General features: G+C 36.1%; 1 protein-coding gene and 1 long non-coding RNA gene across 2 annotated transcripts in view; one reads left to right on the forward strand and one right to left on the reverse strand.

Annotated features, from left to right (window-relative positions):
- Positions 1-4,213, forward strand: part of LOC137614768 (uncharacterized) — a 19,836-nt gene extending 15,623 nt beyond the window's left edge. The window contains exon 3 of the long non-coding RNA XR_011039153.1: positions 4,120-4,213. This is a non-coding gene — a long non-coding RNA (uncharacterized lncRNA). The remainder of the gene's footprint in view (positions 1-4,119) is intronic.
- LOC137615443 (uncharacterized) overlaps positions 1-12,500 on the reverse strand; it is a 148,701-nt gene that overhangs the window by 23,665 nt on the left and 112,536 nt on the right. The window lies entirely within an intron of this gene.

Below are 12,500 nucleotides of genomic sequence, written 5' to 3' on the forward strand. Positions count from 1 at the left end.
AATAATAATAATAATAATAATAATAATAATAATAATAACGTGACTAATGAATTTAGGGCATAGCTGATCAATGATGACGTAAGTGGTGAGTTATTAATATTTTTAATCTAATGACTATAATATTTCTGATGAATGATGAATGTCTAATCGATTCCCTGTCAGATGAGTTTCCTAGAATATATATATACACACACACACACACATATATATATATATATATATATATATATATATATATATATGTATATATATATGTATATGTATATATATAAATATATATATATATATATATATATATATATATATATATATTTATATATATATATATATATATGTGTGTGTATATATAATATATGTGTATATATATACATATATATATATATATATATATATATATATATATACATTTGTGTATATATAATATATATATGTATATATATATATATATATATATATATATATATATATATACCATCATCATCATCATCACCAGCCGTAACTAATCCACTACAGGACAAAAGCCTCAGACATGTCCTTCCTCGCGCGTCTTATTGTGGTCTTTCTATGCAAGTCCACACCCGCAAATTTTCTTAGCTCTTCCAGCCATCGTCTTCTCTTCCTTTCCCTGCTTCTTTTGCAATCTCTAGGGACCAGTTCTGTTATTCTTAATGTCCATCTATTGTCTGTCATTCTAATTATATATCCTACCCATGTCAATTCTTTTTTCTTACATATTGTTAAAATATCCTCTACTTTAAGTTGCTCTCGTATCCATGTTGCTCTTTTTTTTATCTCTTAGTGTTATTTCCATAAATATTCTTTAATTAAAAACACAATTAATTCGGACATAATTATTTTCAATAAATTTTCCTCCCAAGACTTAAGTATCTTTGGTACACTGTCACCTCCAAAGATTATTATCATTTACAATTATGCCAACGCTTATTATTATTATTATTATTATTATTATTATTATTATTATTATTATTATTATTATTATTATTATTATTATTATTATTATTATTATTATTATCATTATTATTAACAATTGCTAAGTACAACCCTACTTGGAGAAGAAGAATGCTATAAGCCTAGGGGCTCCAACAGGGAAAATAGCCCAATGAGGAGAGGAAACAAGGAAAAATAGAATATTTTAAGACCAGTAACATTAAAATAGAAACTCTACCGACTCGTTTATTTTCGTATGGATACCGGGAGATTTGCTCTTAAATAACAATTGAATATCACCAACCAGAGACATGGCTTTATAATTATGAATTTGGGTCATACCCTGGTGTTAGGTCTGGTGTGGTTATCAGCCCTTTTTGGAGAGCCATACATTTTCATATTACTTTTTATTAGTATTGTTACAAGCCAAGCTATAACGCTAGATGCTATAAGCCCAAGGGCTTCAAGAGAGATAAATAGCACAGTGAAGAAAGGAAATATGGAAATAAATAAGCAATAAGAGACCTAATAAATAATCAAAATAAAATATTTTAAGAACAGTAGCAACATTGAATTATATCTTTTATATATAAACTTTAAAAACTTAAAACAAACAAGAGGAAAGGAAATAAGATAGAATAGTGTGCCTGAGTGTACCCTCCAGCAAGAGAACTCTAGCCCAAGACAGTTACAGACCATGGTACAGAGGGTATGGCACTACCCAAGACTAGAGAACAATGATTTGATTTTGGAGTGTCCTCCTAGAGGAGCTGCTTATCATAGCTAAAGAGTCTCTTCTATCCTAACCAAGAGAAAAGTAGCCTCTGAACAATTACAGTGCAGTAGTTATCCCCTTGAGAGAAGAAGAATTGTTTGGTATCATCAGTGTTGTCCGGTGTATGAGGACAGAGGAGAAATATATAAAAAATAGGCCAGACTATTCGGTGTATATGTAGGAAAAGGGAAAATTAACCGTAACCAGAGTGAAGGATTCAACATAGTACTGTCTGGCCAGTCAAAGGACCCAAGAACTCTTTAGAAGTATTTTCTTTGTTAGAAGAAAATAGCAAGTTTTTAGAAATTGGATTCATAAAACCAATAGGATCTCCATGGAAACAAGGAAGCTGATCTTAAGACAAAAATACTCTGCTATAAATCAACTCTGGTTAGGCTGGAGGAACGTAGAGAGTAGAGGTCCCCTTTTTTGTTTTGTTTCTTGTTGATGTCGGCTACCCCCCAAAATTGGGGGAAGTGCCTTTGGTATATGTATGTATGTATAAATCAACTCTAAAATTCTTATGGATATAAAGAACCAGTTTCAAATATAAATATAAAAGCGAAGCACAAGTTTACCAAAGGGCCAAAATAAAAAATAAAAAAAACTGGGTTATGCTGTATTAAAATTCAGCAAATACTTAAACAGAGAGGGGGTAGTCATACCCTGTTGAGAGGGTATACCCCTAGAGGTACACATAGAAACCAATATATCCCACAAATAGCCCAAACTGCCATGTTGTAGTTAGTAAAAGGTGGTTGAATAGGGTTGAATTTCGTCACCCTCATAAACTAACTGCCTAAGTCATTTTCTCCACTTGTTGGGAAATAAAAAAAAAAACTTCTCATTTCCTAATTGTTTATATCATTGTATAGGTTCAATTAACAAATTCTAATTCACAAATTCTTCTATCAAGAATTTGTGAATTGAAACTCAAGACAATGATACAAAGAATTAGGAAATGAGAAGGTTTCTTTTTGATTTCCCAACAAGTGGAGAAAATGACTTAGGCAGTTAGTTTATGAGGGTGACGAAATTCAACCCTATTCAACCCCCTTTTACTAACTACAACATGGCAGTTTGGGCTATGTTTGGGAGATATTGGTTTCTGTGTGTACCTCTAGGGGTATACCCTCTCAACAGGGTATGACTACCCCCTCTCTGTTTGAGTATTCTCTGAATTTTATTACAACATAACCCAGATTTTTTTTTCTTTTTTTTCTTTTTCTGCCTTTTGGTAAACGATTTGTGTGTATGCATATTAATCTAAATATTTAGCAGTATTTTTTGACGGGTTGCGTACACAAGTTGATTGTAATAACACTATAAGAGGAAAGACTCCAGGTGACCGAGGAGTAGCCGAGGGTTGTAATGACTCCGAACCAGGTCATGATAATGACAGGATATTTTTAGGACCTGCATTTATTGATTTTGTGCCACATGGTCATACAGCGCCACACTTGTATTAAGGAAAAGAGGAATTGTTCCTTAAACATTTTATTCTCTAGAGCAGTGTTTCCCAGCCTTTTTTAAATGATTACCCCAAACTTTTATTTCCAACTAATCAATTACCCCATTGAACATATATATACCCGGTAACATCGGATATTTTTTTGCAGCCACCTGATGAACTGTATGGATCATGTAGCCCGCTATTGGCTGCTTATAGTTAAGGATCCAAAACAAATGCAAACTTTTCCATTTTAATGGATATCAAAATGAACCATCATTATGGGAATGTGAATAACTCAATTTCAGAACATCTTGATTACCCCAAAAATACGGGTCCATTACCCCACGGGTAATTTACCCCAGGGTTGGGAAACACTGCTCTAGAGGAAACAAAAATGAATGTCAATCATAGTGAATGAAAAGTTAAATATATTAAAATTTCGCGGCCTACCATAGCATGAGATCTTAACACACAGGTGACTTTAGTGTGTGTGTGTGTGTGTGTGTGTGTGTGTGTGTATACTGAAGGAGTTGCTATAATTTACGGGATTAAATAGGATTCAGTTCAATTAACTTATTTCTTTGAAAAGAGTAATATTTTCTAATAATGTTATCCTTATTTCATAGTTAGATAATTTGTATTGTTCATTATTTCCACTATTATCATTTATTTCTATAAAAAATATATAATACAAATAGCAAGAATCATCCATGAAATACCTTACATAAAAAATATTTAAATAATTGATTTTACTTATCTCAAAATATATTAAACCTCATCCAAATAACTGATGTACTTTAACATACAGTACTTTATAACATCAATAATCATTAAAAGATAATTTTTATTCCAACTTTATACCATCAATAATTATTAAAAGATAATTTTTATTCCAACTTTATAACATCAATAATTATTAAAAGATAATTTTCATTCCCTACAGGCGACGCTAGGATATGCTACAACTGTACCGGGGATTGTGTCACAGACGCCGAATGTAAAGGTTCCTGTATGACAATCACGGCCGAATTAGGTGAGTTTCCCCAACGCGCTCGTTACCGTTTTCTTTCCATTACCCGGGAGAGAGAGATATTGATTTATTCTTTTAACCTATTTTTGGAATGTTTAGGAATAGGCTAGGTTTTCTTTCATGCATCTAAATGCGTCATTGATCGAAACTATTATTTTCTCATGATTGATTTTTTATTTAGGATATTTCTATTTGCCTGAGCATGCCATTTAAGGGAATAAAAATAAGGACTGCTAAGATTCTCTTTTTTTTTTTTTTTGGAAAGTCATGCATTTTCATATTACTTTAAGTTTAGATTTTTTTTTGGATCATACTACATGACAAACTTCATATAAAAATTTACTGATTATGAAAGAATATCATTAGATATAGAGCATCATTGAGTGCGTACTACCCAAAGCACGTCTTCTTTGTCTTACAACCCTATTGACTCTTGGTATTTAAAGTCCGATATTTTGATTACTAAAATAAACCCAGACTTAAAAATAAATAAATAAATAAAGCAGTAAATCAAAACATCATAAACAGACACAAACGGACACAGCGAAGCTGCAAAATCAAGTAATGCCTTAATTTTATAAAAAGTTTTATAAAAGTCAAATCAATCTTTTTCTTTTCAAATTTTTCATTTGGTTGGAATTCGTCTGTAATTGCTCAAATAAAACGATTTATTACAAGGTATCTAGATAAATATTCCCTTAAGAAACTTGTGATTAACTGGTTATCAGATATAAATGCAACTCTACCTATAACAACTTAGTTATAGTACAACTTGGGATGTGGCAAATTATAATAAACAGAGCAGCAAGATTGATAATAGATGTTGCACTTTGAGATAAGATAACCTCTGTACTGATTGAGCTACCCTGGCAGCTGATTGAAGCTACAATAATCTCTAAGATAAGAGCAATGACTTCTAAGCTAACTGAACTGGATGTCCGGAGTCTTTGAAAGATTAGCTATACATCATACTGCCAGCTAATCATGTCAACACGAGGGTAGTTGAAAAATGTTTCAAGTTATTGGAGCCCAAGGTATACCTTGAATCTGGTTTCTAATGTTTCTAAATATGTAGTCCAGAGTTTTTACAAGAAGTTCCCACTTGGACTAAAGGCGACTCATATCTATCCAAGAACAATTGAAGTCTTAGTTGAAACTATTTCTCAAGTTATTGGAGCCCAAGGTACTCCTTGAATCTGGTTTCTAAAATTTTCTAATATGTAGTCCAGAGTTTTACAAGTTCCCACTTGGACTAAATACGACTCATATCTATCCAAGAAGAATTGAAGTCTTAGTTGAAACTATTTCTCAAGTTATTGGAGCCCAAGATATTCCTTGAATCTAGTTTCTAAAATTTTCTAATATGTAATCCAGAGTTTTTACAAGAAGTTCCCACTTGGACTAAAGGACACTCATATCTATCCAAGAAGAATTGAAGTCTTAGTTGAAACTATTTCTCAAGTTATTGGAGCCCAAGGTACTCCTTGAATCTAGTTTCTAAAGTTTTCTAATATGCAGTCCAGAGTTTGTACAAGAAGTTCCCACTTGGACTAAAGGCGACTCATATCTATCCAAGAAGAATTGAAGTCTTAGTTAAAACTATTTCTCAAGTTATTGGAGCCCAAGGTACACCTTGAATCTAGTTTCTAAAGTTTTCTAATATGCAGTCTTAGTTGAAACTACTTCTCAAGTTATTAGAAACCAAGATACTAATGAATCTGGTTTCTCGAATTCTCTGATATGTAATCCAGAGTTTGTACAAGAAGTTCCCACTTGGACTAAAGACCACTCACATCTATCCCAGAGGACTTAAACTCTTTCCTATTTTTTTATCACTTCCCATGGTGTACATTTGACAATTAAAATCGACTTCACCGTATTATTCTTATCTGGTCCGTAGGAAGAGCTTCGGTGCACTGCAGGACCAATGTAAATTGTTTATCCTGTACTGTACACCAAGCATAAATAATTGAAATTTCATACAGCTTAGTCCAGTATTAATTGTCAAATCTATACTATCATAAGACTAAACAAACAAGTCTTAAACTTGTTCTTGAAAGTCTTAATATCATCAGTCTTATTATGTAAAGTGGGAGTTAATTATACAGTCTTCTTGCCTAATATTTAAAAGCTCCAGAACCAACAGTAGAAATGCATCTTGGTTCCAATGAATTGAAACTCTTTGTAAATGACACCGTCTTGACCGGATTTATTGACTGTGTGAAGTGAGGCAAATATTTCAAATACTTAATGAGTTATTGCTAAGCTGCAACCTTAGTTGGAAAAGCAGGATGCTATAAGCCCAAGGGCTTTAACAGGAAAAAATAGCCAAGTGAGGAAAGGAGATAATGAAATAAATAAACTACAAGAGAAGTAGTGAACAATTGTAATAAAAAAAAAAAAAAAAAAAAAAAAAAAAAAAAAAAAAAAAAAAAAAAAAAAAAAAAAAAACAGGTGAAGAGGACCCTAACACAGGACAGTGAAAACCATGATACAGAGGCTATGGCACTACCCTAGACTGGAGAACAGTGGTTTGATTTTGGAGTGTCTTTCTAAAAAGAGCTACAAATCATAGCTAGAGAGTCTCTTCAACCCTTACCAAGAGGAAAGTAGTCAGTGAACAATTATTTTAACATGAACCGGCAGTCAGTGCTGCTTATTTAGTACAGGAGAAAACTTATCTCAAGGTGCAACTCCCATGATTAATCTTATCTCTCTGTTTATTATAATTTTCAATATCCTGAGTTGTACTTTGTAATAGATTAAACCAAAGTGGACCATTCCATTAGTGACACTCACAAGTTTGTTAGCAAAACACTCGAGATGCCTTTTAATGAAAGCAATATATTCTAGATGAGATTCAGTACTTATTTACATTATTCATTTGAGCACTGAAGGACATATGTAAATCCAGAAACACGCCAAATTGTGTTAATAACCACTTGGATGTGATCAATGCAATTTTTAACTTATCCCTCAACTTTAACTCAGTCTAATTTTCATTTTCATTCAGCAATTTCGATATCCCCTAAACTTTAACCTTAACTAATCAATAATTAGCATTCTGTGCCATTGGTGGTGAAATTAAATACTCTCATCCACAAAGAGCTTGAACTCTACTCCAAAACACGTTCTTGATCATTCATCGTCTTAATGTTTCGCAAGATTCATAGAATTTCCACTCCAAGTCTTTCCTTTTATCTGTTTTACAAGTGGAAGAAACTCTCCCTTCTAATAACATAGTGCAGCATAGTTTAAATTCGTATTTTCCAATCATACACAATAATTTGCTCAATATGTAAGAGCACTGGACACGATGGCCACAGTCAAGTATGTCTGTATTCTGCCTGGAGCAAAACCCAGAACTCCAAAATCAAACGCCAGTGTCTTCTGATATAAACTTAATATTTAAATATTCCCTTTTCTTAAGGAAACCTAAATAATAAAGGTGTTTTGTTACAAAATAAAAAACTTCACAGACTTTCTAAACAATATTTGCAAAGTTAACAAAAACAATTTACAAACATGAAGACAAACTTTATTCTTTTTTAATTCGAAGACCCAACTTTGGTTTCCCTAATACACATATAACTATTTTTCTTAAAAAATGCTTGACATTTTGATTTCTTAAACCATTCCATTTTATTCCTTGTACGAATGGTATGCCCTTTATCTTCATACAAATCTAAGATAATTTTTTTCAACTTATAAATTGTATCACTTTTATAAAGTACCACAAAATTAAAAAACTGTTTTTAAAAAAGTCAAAATTCCCACTCCCTTTTTCCTTTTTAACAAAAATCATCCAGTCCTATTTTCACCATGACATTCAAACTCATTTATAAATTTTACCTTACGTTTAGTTTTAAAAGACACGAATGAAATAATAATAATCAGTTCTTTTGCATACGTCATCCTTCTCCTGTCAAAATTTTCAAACCTAAAGTCCAACCATTCCCATTTATAAACTTGAGACCCAACTACTTCCCATCCCGCCTAAAACTCAAATTCTTATTTCCATGAAAATAAAACCAAAATCCCCAACGAGCTAAATTGATTCTGGTCGATAAACAACGACGACGCAGAACCAGTTTAAGAGGCCCCCTCTGAGGAAACCCCTCGGGCACTATCCTAGTGGAGTATTGCTGCCCCTGCGGAAGAATATTTGAATTGGTAACACCGACCCTACAGATGAAAACATTTGAATTTGCAACACTGTTCCTGTGGAAGACCATTTCAGTTGGCAACGCTGTCCCAACGGTGCTTCCCGGTCAAACCGTTTCGTTTAAAGGTCACTCATGAGTGGAAGAGGCAAGGGACAGTGATATTGCCCTAGCTAGCAGGACGAATCCCAAGAGACTGACCACATATACATATGATCAGCGCCCCACCCCCTCTCCACCCAAGCTAGGACCAGGGAGGGCCAAGCAATGGCAGCTGATGACTCAGAAGGTAGGAGGGTGAGGTTGCAGACACTACAAGAAACTATCGAGTCTGAGCGGGACTAGATCTCCCGTCCAGCAGAACGCGAGGCAGGGACGTTTCCAATAGACCACCTCCACCTTATAAATGTGACCCAATTCATTCAGAGAATTGGTGGCAGTGGTGGTCTCACTATACTTAATTTGCAATTAGCAGGGCTAATTGGAAACCCCCCCCCCCACACCCCTCAGAGGCTCTATTCTTGTAATGGTTAAGTTCCACAAGACTTGAAATCCTCATGTCTACAAATTTTTACCTTCTCACTCCGCTGAATATTATGTTGCAGGAGCCCCTGACATTTCACTGCAGGACCCCTTTACATTTCGTTACAGGACCACCTTACATATCGCTGCAGGACTCCCTGACATTTCGCTGCAGGACCCCCTGACATTAAGCTGCAGGACCCCCTGACATTAGACTGCAGGACCCCCTTACATATCGCCGCAGGACCCCCTGACATTTCGATGTAGGACCCCCTGACATTTCGCTGCAGGACCCCCTTACATATCGCTGCATAACCCCCTGACATTAAGCTTCAGGACCCCCTTACATATCGCTGCATAACCCCCTGACATTAAGCTGCAGGACCCCCTTACATTAAGCCGGAGGACCCCTTACATTAAGCTTCAGGACCCCCTTATATATCGCTGCAGGACCCCCGGACATTTCAATGCAGGACCACCTTGCGTATCGCTGTAGGACCCCCTGACATTTCAATGCAGGACCACCTTGAGTATTGCTGTAGGACCCCCTGACATTTCAATGCAGGACCACCTTGCGTATCGCTGTAGGACCCCCTGACATTTCAATGCAGGACCCCCTGACATTTCAATGCAGGACCACCTTGCGTATCGCTGTAGGACCCCCTGACATTTCAATGCAGGACCACCTTGCGTATCGCAGCAGGACCCTCTGACATTTCGCTGCAGGACCCCCTTACATTAAGCTTCAGGACCCCCTTACATATCGCTGCGGGACCCCCTGACATTTCGATGCAGGACACCCTGACATTTCGATGAAGGACCCCCTTACATTTCGCTACAAGACCCCTTTACATATCGCTGCAGGATCCCCTGACATTTCGCTGCAGGACCCCCTGACATTTTGCTACAGGACCCCTTTATATATCGCTGCAGGACCCCCTGACATTTCGCTGCAGGACCCCCTGACATTTCGATTCGGGACCACCTTACATATCGCTGCAGGACCCCCTTACATTAAGCTGCAGGAGCCCCTTACATTTCACTGCAGGACCCCTTTACATTTCGTTACAGAACTCTGTTACATTAAGCTGCAGGACCCTCTTACATTTCACTGCAGGACCCATTGCATTTCACTGCAGGACCCCCTTACATTTTTCTGCAGGACCCCCATACATTTCGTTGCAGGACCCCCATACATTTCGTTGCAGGACCCCCTTACATTTTAATGCAGGACCCTCTTACATTAAGCTTCAGGACCCCCTTACATTTCGCTGCAGGACTCCCTTACATTTCGCTGCAGGACCCCCTTACATTTCGCTGCAAGACCCCCATACATTTCGTTGCAGGACCCCCATACATTTCCTTGCAGGACCCCCTTACATTTCCTTGAAGGACCCCCTTACATTTCGCTGCAGGACCCCCTTACATTTTGCTGCAGGACCCCCCATACATTTCGTTACAGGACCCCCATACATTTCGTTGCAGAACCCACATACATATCGCTGCAGGATCCCCTTACATTTCGATGCAGGACCCCCTTCATATCGCTGCAGAAACACTTTACATTTCGCTGCAGGACTCCCTTACATTAAGCTGCAGGACCCCCTTACATTTTTCTGCAGGACCCCTTTACATTTCACTACAGGACCCCTTTACATTTCACTACAGGACCCCCTTACATATCGCTGCAGGACCCCTTGACATTTCGCTGCAGGACCCCCTTACATTTCGCTGCAGGACCCCATTACATTTCGCTGCAGGATCCCCTTACATTTACTTCTATAGCCAAGTCTCATGAGACATAGGAAGAGAATTATGATAATCGTCATATCCCACAGAAACTAAAAGTTCAATTTCTTCTTGAAAGACTTTTCACGTCGTCATCAGACCTCCTAATATAAAGCAGTTTTATTGTAGACTGCATTTGCCAATGCAACAGGAGCATCGTCAAGTTAGTTGGGTCCTTATCTCTGGTATCCTTCCCTGCATTCTGCAGCAGGATTTTACTCCTCTCTTAATGTCAGAATTTATAACAAGCGTTATAGATAACATTTATTCTTCTGCAGTCTTTATTTGTCGATAATTGCCTTCATAATTGTTACTTATCCGTGGCATTGGCTATCAAAAAATAGCTGATGTAGCAATTTATCATTATCACTATTATTACTAGTCAAGCTACAACCCTAGTTGGAAAAGCAAAATGTTACAAGCTCAAGGTCTCCAACTGGGAAAGCAGCCTAGTGCGGAAATTAAATAGAGAAATAACGAATACTCAATTTTGAGAAATAAAAATATATAGAATATTCAATATCAGTAACATTGAAATAAATCAGTTACATATTATTATTATTATTATTATTATTATTATTATTATTATTATTATTATTAGCTAAGCTACAATCCTAGTTGCAAAAGCAAGATGCTATAAGCCCAAGGGCTACTTTTCCCTATTGGAGCCCTTGGGCTAGCATCCTGCTTTTCCAACTAGAGTAGTAACTTAGCTAATAATAATAATAATAATAATAATAATAATAATAATAATAATAATAATAATAATAATAGCTGAACTCGGGACGGATATTGTTTATGAGATCGGCATTGTTCCTCGTTGATGTCGCTCACTATCAAGCAGCTCACTGTAATGCTGCTACATTTACCAGCATATTTAAGAAGGCTACACGATAGCTGTGTCTTTTCAATTATAGATATTATCATGAAATTTGACAGAAACAGAGAAACAATGTTTCCCATCAATCCCTGAAATTTTCATTTGGATATGGGAATTATTCTAGGAATAATTTACTCCACCTCCAAAAATAACCATTCAACCAATACCGAAATAAACGTTTGCTGTGGGTTTTCTATGGCATGTATCAACATGAAAATTTGTATGGACAAAGTAAATATCCAGCCCATAAACCCCTGAAAATTTCATTTAGATATGTGAAGTTTCCTACGAGTAATTCACGACGCCGCCGAAAAGTGGCCTCCCGCTGATATCGAAAAATGGATACTGTGACTTTTCTATGGCAAGTATTGATAAGAAAATTGGTATGAATGTAGTTCACATAACACCCATCAAACCCTCTGAAAATAATTCGGCTTGTCTATAAAAACTTTACGATTAATTTGCTCCTCTCACTGATTGTTTAGCTAAAAGTCGTCACTTACGAACTAAAGTGACAGCCAGGGCACGCCTATACCAAGTATGAACATGAAAATTGGCAGAAACAAAGCTTATATATTATTAAATACTCCCTTGAAATTTAATTTTAATATATTTATTGGTATAGGAGTTATTGACTCCGCGGCTGAAAATATCAGCTGCTCCCCCCCCCCCCACTACCACCTCGCTATGAAATGTATGGTTAGGGAATGACGGGGCTACGGGTTGGGTGAGATATCTTTAAAAAAATTTGGCATTTCATATAAGGTCACTCACTTCGTTCGCGACAAATATATCGAGACTTCGGACCCCACAGTCGACATGTATCTCTTCTCTAATAACATAAGTTTCAAATTGAAAATTTAACAGCGTAAAATATGCAGATTAGTTAAATAATTACATTTCCCTGTCTACTTTACACAGAGCAAGTCTCCTCAATTTCA

The sequence above is a fragment of the Palaemon carinicauda genome, chromosome 21, assembly GCF_036898095.1.
Source record: "Palaemon carinicauda isolate YSFRI2023 chromosome 21, ASM3689809v2, whole genome shotgun sequence".
Lineage (NCBI taxonomy): Eukaryota > Metazoa > Arthropoda > Malacostraca > Decapoda > Palaemonidae > Palaemon > Palaemon carinicauda.